We start from the raw sequence: 24,474 nt of genomic DNA, 5'->3' as shown, positions 1-24,474 counted from the left end.
ATAAGAAATTTGCTGAAACAGAATCACAGTCAGTTTTACATGGCACTTCACATCAGCAAAGTGACTTTTAAAAAAATGCAGACTGACAAGAGTTTTTCTTTGTTTTATTGATTTTCATTCATTGTAGTTACAAGGTTTTATAAGCTAATTCAGTTGCCGTTTGTTTGATACCCTGAAAAGAAAAAGCACCTGTTGAAGGAAAACAGTGTTAGTACCTGTGGAGGCAATTAATCATGGTTAGAAAATGAAGAGACTGCCAGATGGTTTTTGTTTCTTTTATTTGTGATAAGTCAGCAGAACATATTACAGTCTTTTGTTTTATACATTACTGTCATACCCTGAAAAGTAAAAGCACCTGTCGGCACAAAGTTGTGTTAGAACCTGTGGAGGCAATGAGTTGTTGTTAGCGAAAAGTTCTTTATTTGTGCAGTACTGCAGTAGCTCTTTGTGTTAATCATCTTTAAATGACCAGCTTGACAACAGGTTTAGTGTTAAAAGTTTTATTTCTTTCTTTTAATAGTTACAAAGCAACCTTGACATTACTTATTAAGTACTCCACTGCATCTGAAGGTCTTGATGGTTGGGTGCGCACCTATGCTGGAAAAATTTGGGTGCCTGGCAAAACCAAGAATATTTTCAGGGCTTTCCAGGCCATTGTCATTATCATAGTGAATGGCGAGTTCTTCATGTAGCCATAGCGGAATAGCAGTGAAGTGATCGAAGTGTTGACGATGAATCGAATAGTGAATCCTGTAGTTAAGAGCACCGAAAAATCGAAAGAAGTGCGCATTCGGATTCGGCAGAAAAATACAAAAGTTCCACATACCTCATGCCAGGTTGTAGTGTATTGCCTCAGACCCATTGACATGATACAACTTTTGTTGCCAAGGGGTAGTGCAGTGTGGTGCACTGCTAATCCCCTAGGCCTGGCCTATCACAGGTTAGAATCCTGGTGTAGATCCGTTTCAATTCCTGAAACAGTTTTTAACAAAAGTTGTGCCATGAAAATTGGCCTTACCTTATACGGGTTGCTGTTACGTTCCAGTCTCCATTTCAGCCTCCTTGATGTTTTTTTGCCAGGACTTCACTTACCCGAAAATGGGAACCAACCAGCCAGTTATTAAGTATTGACAGCTGTCTCAACACACATTTAAAAATCCCCGTCAATGATAAACCCATTTTTGATTTGAAAGAATTTAACTTTTGGCAGAACATCTGCCTCTTGCAAGTTGAAGCAGCTGCGTATTTTTAAAATTAAGTGCAAGTTTATAATAGCTATTCTGTCAATATCAATAGGTATTAAAACTATTTGGGTTAATTTAAAGTGATGTCCTTTTATCCTTGGCTTTGTTTTGAGCAGTCTTCGCCTCATTGGCAGCTACTCTAACTACTTAACATGACTCATTTCAAAAGTAGCCTTTTGGTTATTGACGTCTTCAGCTGGCTGGTTCCAGTGCAATTCCACAAGGTGCCCTTAAGAACCATTGATTGTACTTGGGCTGGGACTGCTGCTGATCAGTGTCACTGGATTCTTGCAATTTGCAGATGTTTAATGTCAATGCTACTAGTCCTACTGCCTGCCATATGCAATGCAGGGCTTTTTGACAGGAGGTTCCTTCCACAAGGTAAAACTAACAAGGAGACAATAGTTATTGTCAATGTCTCAGTGTTACCACCACCATAGTGGAAAAAATCCTCCCATCGCACTCTCTTGGAGTGCTAACTATAACTGACTGCCTTTGCTCTTGGTCTTCAGGTCAGTTGCATCCTTCTTAGTCAGTTATGCTTAACATAATATTAAAAAAAGCTTGGACTAGGGTGTGTGGATTGTCCCGTGAATTCCCTTGGGTAGCCTGTAAATGAGGTGTCTCCTCTTAATTAAGCAATTTAAGAAAGAGAAGAAACACAGCCTCATCACAGCTTACCCTAGTGAGTACTTAGTTGACACCTATGGTTTACCTAACCTATCCCCGCAAGGCTGAGGTAAGCAGTTACCACATTGCCATTGTAAATTAACTTTTGTTTGGTCAAACTGAATTTTCCCAGTCGAAAGTGTAGTTTTTAAAGAGGGTCATTTGGAAAAATTTTTTTTAAAGGCAAGAGGTAAAGCCACAACAGACATTGCGAGCCTAACCTAATTGTGTTAAGTTTTACTACAGAGACCACTCAACTTGAAGGAAGTTCCCAAATGAGATCTCCCCACAAAATTGAAATGGCCTGTTATCTTAATTATTGTAAGTGTCTGGTTGAACCTTACGAGATTAAACCTTCACTTGACTCAGCACTGGCTCTGGCAAGTGAAGTGTATCGTGTGAAAAAATTCAATTTCAGTGCATGCAACTAAGCGCGAGAACTTGTGGAAGATGAAGTCTTCGTTTGTAGAAAAAATGTCAGGAACTCCATTGGTAGATGACCATCCAAATGACATCAAATCAAAGTCTCTGGAAAGGGTAACTAGAAAGGAAAGCTTCTAGAAGATGAAGTCTTCATTGGTAGAGAAACATTTCAGGAACTCCAATTGTAGATGACCAACAAGGTGAGCTCAGATGAAAGTGTCAGAAGACAAAGTGCTGTCCTTTAAGCCGAAACAAAGACGAAGAAAGCCGAAAAGAATATTCAACGATACTGAAGAAGCCGATCAAATTCCAGTTGTGAACGGAAATACCTGCAAAGAAACCCAAACGTAATGGGAGCCTAAGGGGAGGAGCCATCCCGTACCATGGGTCTCATTAACTAATCTAGCTACATTAATTAAGCCGAATGAAGAAGCCAATTGACTTCTGACCGAATGCATGTGTGTGCAAAGTATGCTTTGCAAGATTCAACCAGAGCTTAATTATCTTAACCCCCCATATCCCAACCCACACAAAAGTCAACTTACTGCAATGATGCATCTTTCATCACAATGCTGCAAATGACTTGCCTTGGCTGATCAGAAGCAATACGCTGTGTTTTACAGGATACCAAGCCGAGGGTACCGTAAAGTGGATTGGCAGCCTGCAACAGTGGTGGAATCTGTTCTGAGTGGAAACTTAAATCGTTCTGTCTGAGGATGTCCACTGGGCTGTCCATCAGTTGAGTTCCTGGTAGGAAGCAAAGGTAATAACAAGAGTTTTACTTGATCCTGATTAAGACTAGATGAGATGAGATGAGATTGATATTTTCACGTAGGGAATGAAACAAGGAATTTTACAATAACTTGAAGTACAAATGAAGCTTTGTCTTGAATCCTAACTTTGTGAATCTTTAAAAGATTCTTCAAAGCAGAGTAGTGTGAAACCATGTCTGACAGCTTTGACTTTTTTTAGCAAGCAAGTGCAGCATTTATCACAAGAGCTCAGCCGTTTTGTGGATAATGATCAAACTGAGCAACCAGGTAAATGTGATTTAAATGGTATTGAAATAAACCTGTCTTCATCTGGCACCATATGGTGCTAAGTGCATTTGTTTACTACTTTTACTTCAGCCTTACTTGATAATTTTCTGTTACTAATATGTACATAATAATTATTTAATTTAAATTAGAAAGAACTAGCATCACACATATGTGAAACGGGAAACAGAAAATTGATTCTTATCAATAAAGCATGAAATTGCCTTACTTAGTCTTATCTCACGTTTTTGAGATGTTAATCGATAAGTGGAGCTAATGGAGTTATAATGTCAAAGACATTTTGTCCATTTAGAATGGCAAGAGGCAACTTTCAGCCCAACATCTCCTGTTTCACATAAATGCGATTCTCTTTTCAAAGTTTGGGCTTACCTTTTTGGTGTCATGAAATTCAGTGGGAAATAGCACTCCAAAAGGGGCAGGGGCGTGCTAACTCCCTGAGGACCATGTTGAGGTCCCTTTGTACCCCATATACAAAATTCAGGCACTTCTGTGTGGCGTGTGTGTTCTCTCCCATTAGACTGGGCATTTCTTGCAGTTCCCACTGCTGGGTGTGCTTCCTTTACTACATTCCTGTTTAAGGTCTTCCAGGAGAGAGGAGCTCCCTATGCCGATGGGTAGGACCATGCTAAGTAGTGTTATTGATCATAGATGTGATGACCCCCTCCTCGCCAACAGGTGAAAGTTCTTTATTCCAAAGACTCATCTCACATCTCTCTCTTTTTTCGTGGACCATGACTTGTCCCCAAAAATGAAGTGCATCAGATGACAATCTTGATGATTCTCTTTTCCAGATTGATGCTGAAGGCATTTGTCAGTATTTTTTTTATCTTTTAAAGTGCATCCTTCATCCAGCTTATTCTCAATCTAGTTCATTCTCACAGTACTCATCTTGCAATTGTGTGATTAAATTCCGATATAGTTTTGGTTTGTAACTTGATTTCATTGTTTGCCTTCAAGGAAGATTAGAAATTGCTCACCAGGCTTTATACTGACTCGCCCACCTTTTAGCACTCACTTCTTCCATTTGTCTGCAAAGTTCATTGTTCCCATGCATTCCTCTACCAGGTACCATGTTTACATTGTTTCATTTCGCCTCTCTTCCTTTTTGGCTATCATCTGTAGTTGTCACATTGCTTCCATATGCATGTGAAACATGGACAACTTACAGCCGACATGTGAAGCACCTTAACCATTTCCAACTAACCTGTTTTGAAAAATCATGAAAATCAGATGGCAAGACACACTACCAAATACTGTGGTTCTGGAGAAAGGTAACAGGACTGGCATGGAACAGGTGATCATAACAGCACAACTCAGACAGGCAGGTCATGTATTAATGTCAGAAGAAAAGAATTCCCAAAGTCATATTGTACTCAGAACTGAAGGGAGGTCACACAGTAATTGTGTATGCCAAAAGAAAAGGTACAAGGGCCGATTGAAACAAAACCTCAAGAAATGTGATATTGACTAAGAAACTTGGGAGGACCTAGCCAGAGAAGGAGTTATGTGTAGGGCTCTGATAAACAAAAGTAGCCAATAGGATTACCAAAGCTAAACAGAAAAGGGATGATCATAAGGAGTGACAACTGAACTCAGCTCGTCAAGACTCTTGATATGAATTTCTAACATGTGATGTCAGAGCTCCTACAGGAGGACTCAATAGCGAAATGAGGGTTCTCAACAAGTGATGTACCCAACCTGTCTTCATCGGCAATGATGGACAAAATAAGAAGAACCCAAGGCTTCGTAGGCTTGTTGCTTACTTCGTATCCAATGTTCTCTTCCCCACTTTTCCAAAGTGCAATTTTGAGCTAACTCCATCTGTTCTGTGATGAGTTTTGACTTGCATTCATTTGAAGATATTGATCCATGTCTTCTGCAAAGATCTTCTTTCTATTTTACCTCTTGGTTTTCCTACTACCACATATTCTTTTCAAACTTAGCTTAACCATCATCATGACCAGATTGTGATCAGAATTGGAATCGGCCCATTAAATTGTGCTCAAACCAGGTGTTAGCTGTCATATTGTTCCTGCATTATTTTACAGAACTCGATTAGGAAGTCTCACCTATCATTACTGCCACCAAGGCTAAAAAACAGCCTGCTATTAAACCATTGCTTCCTTCACCAACAACTGCACTGAAATCCCCCAGTCCTATTACGTAGTCATTCCCTTGTCCATGTTTAAATATTTGATCAATGTTATCATGCATTTCCTCTAGTCCGCCACACACTAAGGGTCTTTAAACAACTCAGGAGAAAGTGCTGTCTTTGTAATGACATCTGCAAAGAGTTAGACTTTCAAGTCTTCTGAGATAAGGACCATAAACCGTAGATCCTGTCTCACAACCCTTTAATGTTCATAATCCTGTGGGACGTAAAAGAAGCCACACATATGTCACAAAGAGTATGGTATGTAGATCCCAGTGTTGTGGTCAGGCCTCATTTCATTCATTCATGGGTTGGGTGAGATCACTAATGAACGAATAGCGGCTGCCAGCGGCGCCTGTACATGTATATGCTGATGTCCAACGGTTGATTACTTGTAAAAAGCGCATGTGAATAGGAAATGTGCTATATAAATTCATTACTATGACCATTACCACCAGGAGTCCATTATAAGGTTCTCCTCTCTCAACACACTTTCCTGCCTGGTTGTCCAGGAGCAGGGCAACAGCACTCTCTCTCCTTGTAACCCCAGAGTAAAGTAAATTAAACCCACCTCATCGCTAATAAAGTCTCCTTTTTTGTTTTGAAACACACTGCGGTAAGACCTGGGATCTGCCTCTCCAGTCTTCCCATTTGTACTTCTATTGCCTTGACATTGTTCTTACATTCCATACACCATTTCAAATCATCAAAGAGGAGGATTTCACATGATCATCTCCTGCTCGACGTGGCATCTTGCAAAAGAAAGATCCTGGTAACGTCATCAGGTCCGATACTCTCCAATGTAGCCATTACAATATGGTCATACTACAAATCTGTATGCAAACTATGGTTTGCCGTTGCCTTCATGAACCACAGTGGTTCTCTAACCAGGGTGAGTGGATCCCAGGATACACGCCAGCATCTGGCTGCACAGTGTATACTCAGTTGGCCATGGAAGGCCCATCCACCAATGCAACTGTCCTTTATTCCGCTCCCCATGCCTTGTGGCAAGCCAGTGTCTATGGTAAGACTAAGGGGTACTCCAGCTTTCCTTAGGTAAGCTCCGAGGTTAGTGGAGGGATTGAAGTGCCTAACATCTCCATCTAGGCCGGCTCTCCGAGCAAGGTCTAGCCACTGACCTTTTAAGGTTTGTCAAGTATCCTCTCTTCCCATTAGTTAGTTGATTAGCCTCTTGTGAGAATTTCCAGGTAAGTGATTAGCCTACACTAATAAACCCTACATGAAACCACAGCTGCAGAGAGATGGGTACTTTCAAATAGAATATAAATTTTCCACTTAGCAGATCATGAAATGGAAGCTTAATCAAGTTGCACTCTGGTTTGGCCATGGGTTGGGTTGTCAAGCTCAAGACGTTGTGTGAGGGCAAAGGCAATCTTCTGGTCAATTACCAACATGATCCCAGGCAGCACCGCTTAGTTGAGGTAAGGAATATTGTCAGCAACTGTTGTTGTAATTTGCACAAGAAATGGGTTGGGTAGATTTCACGTACATCTTCTTGGGCTAACTAAAACATGGTACATGTAGAAGCAATTTGCGAAAGTGCAAACTGAACAAGAGCACACACTTTAGTGCAGTTGCATGATGGAGATAAAAGTACATGGTTGTTTCCTTGTGGGGTCAAGATGTCCTTAGGAACCTCATCACCATCAACCAAAGGGCAATACCTTACAATATTTCACAGTAAATGGGAAAGAGAAACAGTCAGCTATTGTGAGTTGTCAAAGAAAATGGCAAAAGGTGGTAAAATGCAATTGAAAAGCAAGTCTTATTTACAACAGGGTGGTAAATGCAAGACTCCTTATTTTTCTCAGGCACGTATAATGACTTTGTGTTTGCAATTATCTTTGGTCATTGTAAAAAAATTGAGAACGTAGACCTGGATTGGCATCTGTGGGAATCACGAAAAGAAGTGTTATTGTGGCATAACTTCCTTGTAAAGAAATGGTTTTCAAGGCAATGAAAGACCTTTTTGCCCAGAAACTCTTGGCGTAGTACTCATGAACTTTTAACAATGCTTTTCAGTATTTGTTTGAGTGAGTGCAGAAAGCCAAGTCAACTATCGTGTTCCATCCAGATCATGCATACATGTACTGAGTAACCCTTCGTAAGGGCAAATGAGGGGATTGTGAAGAGATTTTATATTGCACAGTGGAGCAATGGTACCGGTGCAAGCCAAAATAATTAACTGAGTTCAAGTCATTGATTGATTCTGTGGGGATAGAGGCTGTTAGAATGACCTTCCAGTCTACCCAATCAACCCCACAAGGAAAATCCTGTTTGAGATGATTGACTCAAGCTCAGACTCCAACTAGACACAAGATGTGGAGGAACCTCAATACAGAGTTTCAATCTCAAAATATTGTGTGCAATCTACCAGGGGAATCTTCATATTGTGAGCAACAATAAGGAAGTCTAACATGAGTACCAGCAACAGGTGCAAAGATATTGTTGTCATAAATCGCTGCTTAGCCCTGAGAACAGAAAAGTTCATCGGAGTGGAGCCGTTGCGTCTCTTGTGATTGCAAAGATGACGTCAAGGTTAGAGGAACACTAGAGGTCATATTGCTGCAGAATTGAGACACCATTTTTCTCCTGCCAAGTAAACAAGTTTTAAAAGTTAGCTATGTTTTATTTGTATCTGTTCAGAATATCGTGAAATTAACTTGAAGGCATTTGCAACAAGTAATAATGGGTTTGAATCCCAAGTATTGGTTAAATATTCTCATTTTTAGTGTTTCTAATGTCGATATAAAACTTTAAAAGGGCTTGCTGAATAATGATCCACCATGCTTTATCTGTAAGCCCTCATTTCCAAATTTCAGTAATCCTTAGGGACACACAATGACAAGATGTTCCCAGCCTTGGTCTCTGATGTGAGAGGATCCTGGGCAGAGTGCTCTAACTTTTGTAAGGTTATACTCAAAAAATAGTCAGTCAATTTTCAAAGTCTCTTTTTCACTTCTTTAAAGCTCACAGAAGTAATTATTTAACTCTTTAGCATAGTGTTCTTCATGGCAAAAAAATAGAGCAAAATTAAAAGGCAGTTATTATACTTACACACCATCTAGTGCTTGATCAAGTGCTTCCTCTTTCGGGTGGGGTTACTGCAGTGTTTGCAAGTACACATTCGTGTGGAACTGAAACCTTAAAGTAAATAACAAGGTTAATTGTTATAAACAACACCCTGTTTGTAATGACTCACCTTCTCGTTCGAAATCATCTTTATAGCATCTGGTCACGTTTGGTTGCTGATTATTCTAAATACGAAATTTGCTGAAACAGAATCACAGTCAGTTTTACATGGCACTTCACATCAGCAAAGTGACTTTTAAAAAATGCAGACTGACAAGAGTTTTTCTTTGTTTTATTGATTTTCATTCATTGTAGTTACAAGGTTTTATAAGCTAATTCAGTTGCCGTTTGTTTGATACCCTGAAAAGAAAAAGCACCTGTTGAAGGAAAACAGTGTTAGTACCTGTGGAGGCAATTAATCTTGGTTAGAAAATGAAGAGACTGCCAGATGGTTTTTGTTTCTTTTATTTGTGATAAGTCAGCAGAACATATTACAGTCTTTTGTTTTATACATTACTGTCATACCCTGAAAAGTAAAAGCACCTGTCGGCACAAAGTTGTGTTAGAACCTGTGGAGGCAATGAGTTGTTGTTAGCGAAAAGTTCTTTATTTGTGCAGTACTGCAGTAGCTCTTTGTGTTAATCATCTTTAAATGACCAGCTTGACAACAGGTTTAGTGTTAAAAGTTTTATTTCTTTCTTTTAATAGTTACAAAGCAACCTTGACGTTACTTATTAAGTACTCCACTGCATCTGAAGGTCTTGATGGTTGGGTGCGCACCTATGCTGGAAAAATTTGGGTGCCTGGCAAAACCAAGAATATTTTCAGGGCTTTCCAGGCCATTGTCATTATCATAGTGAATGGCGAGTTCTTCATGTAGCCATAGCGGAATAGCAGTGAAATGATCGAAGTGTTGACGATGAATCGAATAGTGAATCCTGTAGTTAAGAGCACCGAAAAATCGAAAGAAGTGCGCATTCGGAATCGGCAGAAAAATACAAAAGTTCCACATACCTCATGCCAGGTTGTAGTGTATTGCCTCAGACCCATTGACATGATACAACTTTTGTTGCCAAGGGGTAGTGCAGTGTGGTGCACTGCTAATCCCCTAGGCCTGGCCTATCACAGGTTAGAATCCTGGTGTAGATCCGTTTCAATTCCTGAAACAGTTTTTAACAAAAGTTGTGCCATGAAAATTGGCCTTACCTTATACGGGTTGCTGTTACGTTCCAGTCTCCATTTCAGCCTCCTTGATGTTTTTTTGCCAGGACTTCACTTACCCGAAAATGGGAACCAACCAGCCAGTTATTAAGTATTGACAGCTGTCTCAACACACATTTAAAAATCCCCGTCAATGATAAACCCATTTTTGATTTGAAAGAATTTAACTTTTGGCAGAACATCTGCCTCTTGCAAGTTGAAGCAGCTGCATATTTTTAAAATTAAGTACAAGTTTATAATAGCTATTCTGTCAATATCAATAGGTATTAAAACTATTTGGGTTAATTTAAAGTGATGTCCTTTTATCCTTGGCTCTGTTTTGAGCAGTCTTCGCCTCATTGGCAGCTACTCTAACTACTTAACATGACTCATTTCAAAAGTAGTCTTTTGGTTATTGACGTCTTCAGCTGGCTGGTTCCAGTGCAATTCCACAAGGTGCCCTTAAGAACCATTGATTGTACTTGGGCTGGGACTGCTGCTGATCAGTGTCACTGGATTCTTGCAATTTACAGATGTTTAGTGTGAATGCTACTAGTCCTACTGCCTGCCATATGCAATGCAGGGCTTTTTGACAGGAGGTTCCTTCCACAAGGTAAAACTAACAAGGAGACAATAGTTATTGTCAATGTCTCAGTGTTACCACCACCATAGTGGAAAAAATCCTCCCATCGCACTCTCTTGGAGTGCTAACTATAACTGACTGCCTTTCCTCTTGGTCTTCAGGTCAGTTGCATCCTTCTTAGTCAGTTATGCTTAACATAATATTAAAAAAAGCTTGGACTAGGGTGTGTGGATTGTCCCGTGAATTCCCTTGGGTAGCCTGTAAATGAGGTGTCTCCTCTTAATTAAGCAATTTAAGAAAGAGAAGAAACACAGCCTCATCACAGCTTACCCTAGTGAGTACTTAGTTGACACCTATGGTTTACCTAACCTATCCCCGCAAGGCTGAGGTAAGCAGTTACCACATTGCCATTGTAAATTAACTTTTGTTTGGTCAAACTGAATTTTCCCAGTCTAAAGTGTAGTTTTTAAAGAGGGTCATTTGGAAAAATTTTTTTTTAAAGGCAAGAGGTAAAGCCACAACAGACATTGCGAGCCTAACCTAATTGTGTTAAGTTTTACTACAGAGACCACTCAACTTGAAGGAAGTTCCCAAATGAGATCTCCCCACAAAATTGAAATGGCCTGTTATCTTAATTATTGTAAGTGTCTGGTTGAACCTTACGAGATTAAACCTTCACTTGACTCAGCACTGGCTCTGGCAAGTGAAGTGTATCGTGTGAAAAAATTCAATTTCAGTGCATGCAACTAAGCGCGAGAACTTGTGGAAGATGAAGTCTTCGTTTGTAGAAAAAATGTCAGGAACTCCATTGGTAGATGACCATCCAAATGACATCAAATCAAAGTCTCTGGAAAGGGTAACTAGAAAGGAAAGCTTCTAGAAGATGAAGTCTTCATTGGTAGAGAAACATTTCAGGAACTCCAATTGTAGATGACCAACAAGGTGAGCTCAGATGAAAGTGTCGGAAGACAAAGTGCTGTCCTTTAAGCCGAAACAAAGACGAAGAAAGCCGAAAAGAATATTCAACGATACTGAAGAAGCCGATCAAATTCCAGTTGTGAACGGAAATACCTGCAAAGAAACCCAAACGTAATGGGAGCCTAAGGGGAGGAGCCATCCCGTACCATGGGTCTCATTAACTAATCTAGCTACATTAATTAAGCCGAATGAAGAAGCCAATTGACTTCTGACCGAATGCATGTGTGTGCAAAGTATGCTTTGCAAGATTCAACCAGAGCTTAATTATCTTAACCCCCCATATCCCAACCCACACAAAAGTCAACTTACTGCAATGATGCATCTTTCATCACAATGCTGCAAATGACTTGCCTTGGCTGATCAGAAGCAATACGCTGTGTTTTACAGGATACCAAGCCGAGGGTACCGTAAAGTGGATTGGCAGCCTGCAACAGTGGTGGAATCTGTTCTGAGTGGAAACTTAAATCGTTCTGTCTGAGGATGTCCACTGGGCTGTCCATCAGTTGAGTTCCTGGTAGGAAGCAAAGGTAATAACAAGAGTTTTACTTGATCCTGATTAAGACTAGATGAGATGAGATGAGATTGATATTTTCACGTAGGGAATGAAACAAGGAATTTTACAATAACTTGAAGTACAAATGAAGCTTTGTCTTGAATCCTAACTTTGTGAATCTTTAAAAGATTCTTCAAAGCAGAGTAGTGTGAAACCATGTCTGACAGCTTTGACTTTTTTTAGCAAGCAAGTGCAGCATTTATCACAAGAGCTCAGCCGTTTTGTGGATAATGATCAAACTGAGCAACCAGGTAAATGTGATTTAAATGGTATTGAAATAAACCTGTCTTCATCTGGCACCATATGGTGCTAAGTGCATTTGTTTACTACTTTTACTTCAGCCTTACTTGATAATTTTCTGTTACTAATATGTACATAATAATTATTTAATTTAAATTAGAAAGAACTAGCATCACACATATGTGAAACGGGAAACAGAAAATTGATTCTTATCAATAAAGCATGAAATTGCCTTACTTAGTCTTATCTCACGTTTTTGAGATGTTAATCGATAAGTGGAGCTAATGGAGTTATAATGTCAAAGACATTTTGTCCATTTAGAATGGCAAGAGGCAACTTTCAGCCCAACATCTCCTGTTTCACATAAATGCGATTCTCTTTTCAAAGTTTGGGCTTACCTTTTTGGTGTCATGAAATTCAGTGGGAAATAGCACTCCAAAAGGGGCAGGGGCGTGCTAACTCCCTGAGGACCATGTTGAGGTCCCTTTGTACCCCATATACAAAATTCAGGCACTTCTGTGTGGCGTGTGTGTTCTCTCCCATTAGACTGGGCATTTCTTGCAGTTCCCACTGCTGGGTGTGCTTCCTTTACTACATTCCTGTTTAAGGTCTTCCAGGAGAGAGGAGCTCCCTATGCCGATGGGTAGGACCATGCTAAGTAGTGTTATTGATCATAGATGTGATGACCCCCTCCTCGCCAACAGGTGAAAGTTCTTTATTCCAAAGACTCATCTCACATCTCTCTCTTTTTTCGTGGACCATGACTTGTCCCCAAAAATGAAGTGCATCAGATGACAATCTTGATGATTCTCTTTTCCAGATTGATGCTGAAGGCATTTGTCAGTATTTTTTTTATCTTTTAAAGTGCATCCTTCATCCAGCTTATTCTCAATCTAGTTCATTCTCACAGTACTCATCTTGCAATTGTGTGATTAAATTCTGATATAGTTTTGGTTTGTAACTTGATTTCATTGTTTGCCTTCAAGGAAGATTAGAAATTGCTCACCAGGCTTTATACAGCTGACTCGCCCACCTTTTAGCACTCACTTCTTCCATTTGTCTGCAAAGTTCATTGTTCCCATGCATTCCTCTACCAGGTACCATGTTTACATTGTTTCATTTCGCCTCTCTTCCTTTTTGGCTATCATCTGTAGTTGTCACATTGCTTCCATATGCATGTGAAACATGGACAACTTACAGCCGACATGTGAAGCACCTTAACCATTTCCAACTAACCTGTTTTGAAAAATCATGAAAATCAGATGGCAAGACACACTACCAAATACTGTGGTTCTGGAGAAAGGTAACAGGACTGGCATGGAACAGGTGATCATAACAGCACAACTCAGACAGGCAGGTCATGTATTAATGTCAGAAGAAAAGAATTCCCAAAGTCATATTGTACTCAGAACTGAAGGGAGGTCACACAGTAATTGTGTATGCCAAAAGAAAAGGTACAAGGGCCGATGGAAACAAAACCTCAAGAAATGTGATATTGACTAAGAAACTTGGGAGGACCTAGCCAGAGAAAGAGTTATGTGTAGGGCTCTGATAAACAAAAGTAGCCAATAGGATTACCAAAGCTAAACAGAAAAGGGATGATCATAAGGAGTGACAACTGAACTCAGCTCGTCAAGACTCTTGATATGAATTTCTAACATGTGATGTCAGAGCTCCTACAGGAGGACTCAATAGCGAAATGAGGGTTCTCAACAAGTGATGTACCCAACCTGTCTTCATCGGCAATGATGGACAAAATAAGAAGAACCCAAGGCTTCGTAGGCTTGTTGCTTACTTCGTATCCAATGTTCTCTTCCCCACTTTTCCAAAGTGCAATTTTGAGCTAACTCCATCTGTTCTGTGATGAGTTTTGACTTGCATTCATTTGAAGATATTGATCCATGTCTTCTGCAAAGATCTTCTTTCTATTTTACCTCTTGGTTTTCCTACTACCACATATTCTTTTCAAACTTAGCTTAACCATCATCATGACCAGATTGTGATCAGAATTGGAATCGGCCCATTAAATTGTGCTCAAACCAGGTGTTAGCTGTCATATTGTTCCTGCATTATTTTACAGAACTCGATTAGGAAGTCTCACCTATCATTACTGCCACCAAGGCTAAAAAACAGCCTGCTATTAAACCATTGCTTCCTTCACCAACAACTGCACTGAAATCCCCCAGTCCTATTACGTAGTCGTTCCCTTGTCCATGTTTAAATATTTGATCAATGTTATCATGCATTTCCTCTAGTCCACCACACACTAAGGGTCTTTAAACAACTCAGGAGAAAGTGCTGTCTTTGTAATGACATCTGCAAAGAGTTAGACTTTCAAGTCTTCTGAGATAAGGACCATAAACCATAGATCCTGTCTCACAACCCTGTAATGTTCATAATCCTGTGGGACGTAAAAGAAGCCACACATATGTCACAAAGAGTATGGTATGTAGATCCCAGTGTTGTGGTCAGGCCTCATTTCATTCATTCATGGGTTGGGTGAGATCACTAATGAATGAATGGCGGCTGCCAGCGGCGCCTGTACATGTATATGCTGATGTCCAACGGTTGATTACTTGTAAAAAGCGCATGTGAATAGGAAATGTGCTATATAAATTCATTACTATGACCATTACCACCAGGAGTCCATTATAAGGTTCTCCTCTCTCAACACACTTTCCTGCCTGGTTGTCCAGGAGCAGGGCAACAGCACTCTCTCTCCTTGTAACCCCAGAGTAAAGTAAATTAAACCCACCTCATCGCTAATAAAGTCTCCTTTTTTGTTTTGAAACACACTGCAGTAAGACCTGGGATCTGCCTCTCCAGTCTTCCCATTTGTACTTCTATTGCCTTGACATTGTTCTTACATTCCATACACCATTTCAAATCATCAAAGAGGAGGATTTCACATGATCATCTCCTGCTCGACGTGGCATCTTGCGAAAGAAAGATCCTGGTAACGTCATCAGGTCCTATACTCTCCAATGTAGCCATTACAATATGGTCATACTACAAATCTGTATGCAAACTATGGTTTGCCGTTGCCTTCATGAACCACAGTGGTTCTCTAACCAGGGTGAGTGGATCCCAGGATACACGTCAGCATCTGGCTGCACAGTGTATACTCAGTTGGCCATGGAAGGCCCATCCACCAATGCAACTGTCCTTTATTCCGCTCCCCATGCCTTGTGGCAAGCCAGTGTCTATGGTAAGACTAAGGGGTACTCCAGCTTTCCTTAGGTAAGCTCCGAGGTTAGTGGAGGGATTGAAGTGCCTAACATCTCCATCTAGGCCGGCTCTCCGAGCAAGGTCTAGCCACTGACCTTTTAAGGTTTGTCAAGTATCCTCTCTTCCCATTAGTTAGTTGATTAGCCTCTTGTGAGAATTTCCAGGTAAGTGATTAGCCTACACTAATAAACCCTACATGAAACCACAGCTGCAGAGAGATGGGTACTTTCAAATAGAATATAAATTTTCCTCTTAGCAGATCATGAAATGGAAGCTTAATCAAGTTGCACTCTGGTTTGGCCATGGGTTGGGTTGTCAAGCTCAAGACGTTGTGTGAGGGCAAAGGCAATCTTCTGGTCAATTACCAACATGATCCCAGGCAGCACCGCTTAGTTGAGGTAAGGAATATTGTCAGCAACTGTTGTTGTAATTTGCACAAGAAATGGGTTGGGTAGATTTCACGTACATCTTCTTGGGCTAACTAAAACATGGTACATGTAGAAGCAATTTGCGAAAGTGCAAACTGAACAAGAGCACACACTTTAGTGCAGTTGCATGATGGAGATAAAAGTACATGGTTGTTTCCTTGTGGGGTCAAGATGTCCTTAGGAACCTCATCACCATCAACCAAAGGGCAATACCTTACAATATTTCACAGTAAATGGGAAAGAGAAACAGTCAGCTATTGTGAGTTGTCAAAGAAAATGGCAAAAGGTGGTAAAATGCAATTGAAAAGCAAGTCTTATTTACAACAGGGTGGTAAATGCAAGACTCCTTATTTTTCTCAGGCACGTATAATGACTTTGTGTTTGCAATTATCTTTGGTCATTGTAAAAAAATTGAGAACGTAGACCTGGATTGGCATCTGTGGGAATCACGAAAAGAAGTGTTATTGTGGCATAACTTCCTTGTAAAGAAATGGTTTTCAAGGCAATGAAAGACCTTTTTGCCCAGAAACTCTTGGCGTAGTACTCATGAACTTTTAACAATGCTTTTCAGTATTTGTTTGAGTGAGTGCAGAAAGCCAAGTCAACTATCGTGTTCCATCCAGATCATGCATACATGTACTGAGTAACCCTTCGTAAGGGCAAATGAGGGGATTGTGAAGAGATTTTATATTGCACAGTGGAGCAATGGTTCTGGTGCAAGCCAAAATAATTAACTGAGTTCAAGTCATTGATTGATTCTGTGGGGATAGAGGCTGTTAGAATGACCTTCCAGTCTACCCAATCAACCCCACAAGGAAAATCCTGTTTGAGATGATTGACTCAAGCTCAGACTCCAACTAGACACAAGATGTGGAGGAACCTCAATACAGAGTTTCAATCTCAAAATATTGTGTGCAATCTACCAGGGGAATCTTCATATTGTGAGCAACAATAAGGAAGTCTAACATGAGTACCAGCAACAGGTGCAAAGATATTGTTGTCATAAATCGCTGCTTAGCCCTGAGAACAGAAAAGTTCATCGGAGTGGAGCCGTTGCGTCTCTTGTGATTGCAAAGATGACGTCAAGGTTAGAGGAACACTAGAGGTCATATTGCTGCAGAATTGAGACACCATTTTTCTCCTGCCAAGTAAACAAGTTTTAAAAGTTAGCTATGTTTTATTTGTATCTGTTCAGAATATCGTGAAATTAACTTGAAGGCATTTGCAACAAGTAATAATGGGTTTGAATCCCAAGTATTGGTTAAATATTCTCATTTTTAATGTTTCTAATGTCGATATAAAACTTTAAAAGGGCTTGCTGAATAATGATCCACCATGCTTCATCTGTAAGCCCTCATTTCCAAATTTCAGTAATCCTTAGGGACACACAATGACAAGATGTTCCCAGCCTTGGTCTCTGATGTGAGAGGATCCTGGGCAGAGTGCTCTAACTTTTGTAAGGTTATACTCAAAAAATAGTCAGTCAATTTTCAAAGTCTCTTTTTCACTTCTTTAAAGCTCACAGAAGTAATTATTTAACTCTTTAGCATAGTGTTCTTCATGGCAAAAAAATAGAGCAAAATTAAAAGGCAGTTATTATACTTACACACCATCTAGTGCTTGATCAAGTGCTTCCTCTTTCGGGTGGGGTTACTGCAGTGTTTGCAAGTACACATTCGTGTGGAACTGAAACCTTAAAGTAAATAACAAGGTTAATTGTTATAAACAACACCCTGTTTGTAATGACTCACCTTCTCGTTCGAAATCATCTTTATAGCATCTGGTCACGTTTGGTTGCTGATTATTCTAAATACGAAATTTGCTGAAACAGAATCACAGTCAGTTTTACATGGCACTTCACATCAGCAAAGTGACTTTTAAAAAATGCAGACTGACAAGAGTTTTTCTTTGTTTTATTGATTTTCATTCATTGTAGTTACAAGGTTTTATAAGCTAATTCAGTTGCCGTTTGTTTGATACCCTGAAAAGAAAAAGCACCTGTTGAAGGAAAACAGTGTTAGTACCTGTGGAGGCAATTAATCTTGGTTAGAAAATGAAGAGACTGCCAGATGGTTTTTGTTTCTTTTATTTGTGATAAGTCAGCAGAACATATTACAGTCTTTTGTTTTATACATTACTGTCATACCCTGAAAAGTAAAAGCACCTGTCGGCACAAAGTTGTGTTAGAACCTGTGGAGGCAATGAGTTGTTGTTAGCGAAAAGTTCTTTATTTGTGCAGTACTGCAGTAGCTCTTTGTGATAATCATCTTTAAATGACCAGCTTGACAACAGGTTTAGTGTTAAAAGTTTTATTTCTTTCTTTTAATAGTTACAAAGCAACCTTGACGTTACTTATTAAGTACTCCACTGCATCTGAAGGTCTTGATGGTTGGGTGCGCACCTATGCTGGAAAAATTTGGGTGCCTGGCAAAACCAAGAATATTTTCAGGGCTTTCCAGGCCATTGTCATTATCATAGTGAATGGCGAGTTCTTCATGTAGCCATAGCGGAATAGCAGTGAAATGATCGAAGTGTTGACGATGAATCGAATAGTGAATCCTGTAGTTAAGAGCACCGAAAAATCGAAAGAAGTGCGCATTCGGAATCGGCAGAAAAATACAAAAGTTCCACATACCTCATGCCAGGTTGTAGTGTATTGCCTCAGACCCATTGACATGATACAACTTTTGTTGCCAAGGGGTAGTGCAGTGTGGTGCACTGCTAATGCCCTAGGCCTGGCCTATCACAGGTTAGAATCCTGGTGTAGATCCGTTTCAATTCCTGAAACAGTTTTTAACAAAAGTTGTGCCATGAAAATTGGCCTTACCTTATACGGGTTGCTGTTACGTTCCAGTCTCCATTTCAGCCTCCTTGATGTTTTTTTGCCAGGACTTCACTTACCCGAAAATGGGAACCAACCAGCCAGTTATTAAGTATTGACAGCTGTCTCAACACACATTTAAAAATCCCCGTCAATGATAAACCCATTTTTGATTTGAAAGAATTTAACTTTTGGCAGAACATCTGCCTCTTGCAAGTTGAAGCAGCTGCATATTTTTAAAATTAAGTACAAGTTTATAATAGCTATTCTGTCAATATCAATAGGTATTAAAACTATTTGGGTTAATTTAAAGTGATGTCCTCTTATCCTTGGCTCTGTTTTGAGCAGTCTTCGCCTCATTGGCAGCTACTCTAACTACTTAACATGACTCATTTCAAAAGTAGTCTTTTGGTTATTGACGTCTTCAGCTGGCTGGTTCCAGTGCAATTCCACAAGGTGCCCTTAAGAACCATTGATTGTACTTGGGCTGGGATTGCTGCTGATCAGTGTCACTGGATTCTTGCAATTTACAGATGTTTAGTGTGAATGCTACTAGTCCTACTGCCTGCCATATGCAATGCAGGGCTTTTTGACAGGAGGTTCCTTCCACAAGGTAAAACTAACAAGGAGACAATAGTTATTGTCAATGTCTCAGTGTTACCACCACCATAGTGGAAAAAATCCTCCCATCGCACTCTCTTGGAGTGCTAACTATAACTGACTGCCTTTCCTCTTGGTCTTCAGGTCAGTTGCATCCTTCTTAGTCAGTTATGCTTAACATAATATTAAAAAAGCTTGGACTAGGGTGTGTGGATTGTCCCGTGAATGCCCTTGGGTAGCCTGTAAATGAGGTGTCTCCTCTTAATTAAGCAATTTAAGAAAGAGAAGAAACACAGCCTCATCACAGCTTACCCTAGTGAGTACTTAGTTGACACCTATGGTTTACCTAACCTATCCCCGCAAGGCTGAGGTAAGCAGTTACCACATTGCCATTGTAAATTAACTTTTGTTTGGTCAAACTGAATTTTCCCAGTCTAAAGTGTAGTTTTTAAAGAGGGTCATTTGGAAAAATTTTTTTTTAAAGGCAAGAGGTAAAGCCACAACAGACATTGCGAGCCTAACCTAATTGTGTTAAGTTTTACTACAGAGACCACTCAACTTGAAGGAAGTTCCCAAATGAGATCTCCCCACAAAATTGAAATGGCCTGTTATCTTAATTATTGTAAGTGTCTGGTTGAACCTTACGAGATTAAACCTTCACTTGACTCAGCACTGGCTCTGGCAAGTGAAGTGTATCGTGTGAAAAAATTCAATTTCAGTGCATGCAACTAAGCGCGAGAACTTGTGGAAGATGAAGTCTTCGTTTGTAGAAAAAATGTCAGGAACTCCATTGGTAGATGACCATCCAAATGACATCAAATCAAAGTCTCTGGAAAGGGTAACTAGAAAGGAAAGCTTCTAGAAGATGAAGTCTTCATTGGTAGAGAAACATTTCAGGAACTCCAATTGTAGATGACCAACAAGGTGAGCTCAGATGAAAGTGTCGGAAGACAAAGTGCTGTCCTTTAAGCCGAAACAAAGACGAAGAAAGCCGAAAAGAATATTCAACGATACTGAAGAAGCCGATCAAATTCCAGTTGTGAACGAAAATACCTGCAAAGAAACCCAAACGTAATGGGAGCCTAAGGGGAGGAGCCATCCCGTACCATGGGTCTCATTAACTAATCTAGCTACATTAATTAAGCCGAATGAAGAAGCCAATTGACTTCTGACCGAATGCATGTGTGTGCAAAGTATGCTTTGCAAGATTCAACCAGAGCTTAATTATCTTAACCCCCCATATCCCAACCCACACAAAAGTCAACTTACTGCAATGATGCATCTTTCATCACAATGCTGCAAATGACTTGCCTTGGCTGATCAGAAGCAATACGCTGTGTTTTACAGGATACCAAGCCGAGGGTACCGTAAAGTGGATTGGCAGCCTGCAACAGTGGTGGAATCTGTTCTGAGTGGAAACTTAAATCGTTCTGTCTGAGGATGTCCACTGGGCTGTCCATCAGTTGAGTTCCTGGTAGGAAGCAAAGGTAATAACAAGAGTTTTACTTGATCCTGATTAAGACTAGATGAGATGAGATGAGATTGATATTTTCACGTAGGGAATGAAACAAGGAATTTTACAATAACTTGAAGTACAAATGAAGCTTTGTCTTGAATCCTAACTTTGTGAATCTTTAAAAGATTCTTCAAAGCAGAGTAGTGTGAAACCATGTCTGACAGCTTTGACTTTTTTTAGCAAGCAAGTGCAGCATTTATCACAAGAGCTCAGCCGTTTTGTGGATAATGATCAAACTGAGCAACCAGGTAAATGTGATTTAAATGGTATTGAAATAAACCTGTCTTCATCTGGCACCATATGGTGCTAAGTGCATTTGTTTACTACTTTTACTTCAGCCTTACTTGATAATTTTCTGTTACTAATATGTACATAATAATTATTTAATTTAAATTAGAAAGAACTAGCATCACACATATGTGAAACGGGAAACAGAAAATTGATTCTTATCAATAAAGCATGAAATTGCCTTACTTAGTCTTATCTCACGTTTTTGAGATGTTAATCGATAAGTGGAGCTAATGGAGTTATAATGTCAAAGACATTTTGTCCATTTAGAATGGCAAGAGGCAACTTTCAGCCCAACATCTCCTGTTTCACATAAATGCGATTCTCTTTTCAAAGTTTGGGCTTACCTTTTTGGTGTCATGAAATTCAGTGGGAAATAGCACTCCAAAAGGGGCAGGGGCGTGCTAACTCCCTGAGGACCATGTTGAGGTCCCTTTGTACCCCATATACAAAATTCAGGCACTTCTGTGTGGCGTGTGTGTTCTCTCCCATTAGACTGGGCATTTCTTGCAGTTCCCACTGCTGGGTGTGCTTCCTTTACTACATTCCTGTTTAAGGTCTTCCAGGAGAGAGGAGCTCCCTATGCCGATGGGTAGGACCATGCTAAGTAGTGTTATTGATCATAGATGTGATGACCCCCTCCTCGCCAACAGGTGAAAGTTCTTTATTCCAAAGACTCATCTCACATCTCTCTCTTTTTTCGTGGACCATGACTTGTCCCCAAAAATGAAGTGCATCAGATGACAATCTTGATGATTCTCTTTTCCAGATTGATGCTGAAGGCATTTGTCAGTATTTTTTTTATCTTTTAAAGTGCATCCTTCATCCAGCTTATTCTCAATCTAGTTCATTCTCACAGTACTCATCTTGCAATTGTGTGATTAAATTCTGATATAGTTTTGGTTTGTAACTTGATTTCATTGTTTGCCTTCAAGGAAGATTAGAAATTGCTCACCAGGCTTTATACTGACTCGCCCACCTTTTAGCACTCACTTCTTCCATTTGTCTGCAAAGTTCATTGTTCCCATGCATTCCTCTACCAGGTACCATGTTTACATTGTTTCATTTCGCCTCTCTTCCTTTTTGGCTATCATCTGTAGTTGTCACATTGCTTCCATATGCATGTGAAACATGGACAACTTACAGTCGACATGTGAAGCACCTTAACCATTTCCAACTAACCTGTTTTGAAAAATCATGAAAATCAGATGGCAAGACACACTACCAAATACTGTGGTTCTGGAGAAAGGTAACAGGACTGGCATGGAACAGGTGATCATAACAGCACAACTCAGACAGGCAGGTCATGTATTAATGTCAGAAGAAAAGAATTCCCAATGTCATATTGTACTCAGAACTGAAGGGAGGTCACACAGTAATTGTGTATGCCAAAAGAAAAGGTACAAGGGCCGATTGAAACAAAACCTCAAGAAATGTGATATTGACTAAGAAACTTGGGAGGACCTAGCCAGAGAAAGAGTTATGTGTAGGGCTCTGATAAACAAAAGTAGCCAATAGGATTACCAAAGCTAAACAGAAAAGGGATGATCATAAGGAGTGACAACTGAACTCAGCTCGTCAAGACTCTTGATATGAATTTCTAACATGTGATGTCAGAGCTCCTACAGGAGGACTCAATAGCGAAATGAGGGTTCTCAACAAGTGATGTACCCAACCTGTCTTCATCGGCAATGATGGACAAAATAAGAAGAACCCAAGGCTTCGTAGGCTTGTTGCTTACTTCGTATCCAATGTTCTCTTCCCCACTTTTCCAAAGTGCAATTTTGAGCTAACTCCATCTGTTCTGTGATGAGTTTTGACTTGCATTCATTTGAAGATATTGATCCATGTCTTCTGCAAAGATCTTCTTTCTATTTTACCTCTTGGTTTTCCTACTACCACATATTCTTTTCAAACTTAGCTTAACCATCATCATGACCAGATTGTGATCAGAATTGGAATCGGCCCATTAAATTGTGCTCAAACCAGGTGTTAGCTGTCATATTGTTCCTGCATTATTTTACAGAACTCGATTAGGAAGTCTCACCTATCATTACTGCCACCAAGGCTAAAAAACAGCCTGCTATTAAACCATTGCTTCCTTCACCAACAACTGCACTGAAATCCCCCAGTCCTATTACGTAGTCGTTCCCTTGTCCATGTTTAAATATTTGATCAATGTTATCATGCATTTCCTCTAGTCCACCACACACTAAGGGTCTTTAAACAACTCAGGAGAAAGTGCTGTCTTTGTAATGACATCTGCAAAGAGTTAGACTTTCAAGTCTTCTGAGATAAGGACCATAAACCATAGATCCTGTCTCACAACCCTGTAATGTTCATAATCCTGTGGGACGTAAAAGAAGCCACACATATGTCACAAAGAGTATGGTATGTAGATCCCAGTGTTGTGGTCAGGCCTCATTTCATTCATTCATGGGTTGGGTGAGATCACTAATGAATGAATGGCGGCTGCCAGCGGCGCCTGTACATGTATATGCTGATGTCCAACGGTTGATTACTTGTAAAAAGCGCATGTGAATAGGAAATGTGCTATATAAATTCATTACTATGACCATTACCACCAGGAGTCCATTATAAGGTTCTCCTCTCTCAACACACTTTCCTGCCTGGTTGTCCAGGAGCAGGGCAACAGCACTCTCTCTCCTTGTAACCCCAGAGTAAAGTAAATTAAACCCACCTCATCGCTAATAAAGTCTCCTTTTTTGTTTTGAAACACACTGCAGTAAGACCTGGGATCTGCCTCTCCAGTCTTCCCATTTGTACTTCTATTGCCTTGACATTGTTCTTACATTCCATACACCATTTCAAATCATCAAAGAGGAGGATTTCACATGATCATCTCCTGCTCGACGTGGCATCTTGCGAAAGAAAGATCCTGGTAACGTCATCAGGTCCTATACTCTCCAATGTAGCCATTACAATATGGTCATACTACAAATCTGTATGCAAACTATGGTTTGCCGTTGCCTTCATGAACCACAGTGGTTCTCTAACCAGGGTGAGTGGATCCCAGGATACACGTCAGCATCTGGCTGCACAGTGTATACTCAGTTGGCCATGGAAGGCCCATCCACCAATGCAACTGTCCTTTATTCCGCTCCCCATGCCTTGTGGCAAGCCAGTGTCTATGGTAAGACTAAGGGGTACTCCAGCTTTCCTTAGGTAAGCTCCGAGGTTAGTGGAGGGATTGAAGTGCCTAACATCTCCATCTAGGCCGGCTCTCCGAGCAAGGTCTAGCCACTGACCTTTTAAGGTTTGTCAAGTATCCTCTCTTCCCATTAGTTAGTTGATTAGCCTCTTGTGAGAATTTCCAGGTAAGTGATTAGCCTACACTAATAAACCCTACATGAAACCACAGCTGCAGAGAGATGGGTAC

The 24,474-nt window shown here is 40.2% G+C and overlaps 1 long non-coding RNA gene across 16 annotated transcripts in view; it reads left to right on the top strand.

Moving 5' to 3' along the window:
- The window catches only part of LOC137974362 (uncharacterized), a 60,406-nt gene that overhangs the window by 4,173 nt on the left and 31,759 nt on the right, over positions 1-24,474 (top strand). For 10 of the 16 annotated variants that reach the window (XR_011117435.1, XR_011117436.1, XR_011117433.1 and 7 more), the window contains 8 exons: positions 2,960-3,099; positions 3,309-3,376; positions 6,850-6,988; positions 11,788-11,927; positions 12,137-12,204; positions 15,681-15,819; positions 20,618-20,757; positions 20,967-21,034. This is a non-coding gene — a long non-coding RNA (uncharacterized lncRNA). Of the gene's footprint in view, positions 1-1,440; positions 1,626-2,159; positions 2,235-2,959; positions 3,100-3,308; positions 3,377-6,846; positions 6,989-11,787; positions 11,928-12,136; positions 12,205-15,677; positions 15,820-20,617; positions 20,758-20,966; positions 21,035-24,474 lie in introns of all 16 variants that reach the window. The other 6 variants (XR_011117427.1, XR_011117426.1, XR_011117431.1 and 3 more) reach the window with 6 other exon arrangements.

This window comes from Montipora foliosa, chromosome 10 (genome assembly GCF_036669935.1).
Source record: "Montipora foliosa isolate CH-2021 chromosome 10, ASM3666993v2, whole genome shotgun sequence".
NCBI lineage: Eukaryota > Metazoa > Cnidaria > Anthozoa > Scleractinia > Acroporidae > Montipora > Montipora foliosa.
This window is presented reverse-complemented; position numbering and strand designations above follow the sequence as displayed.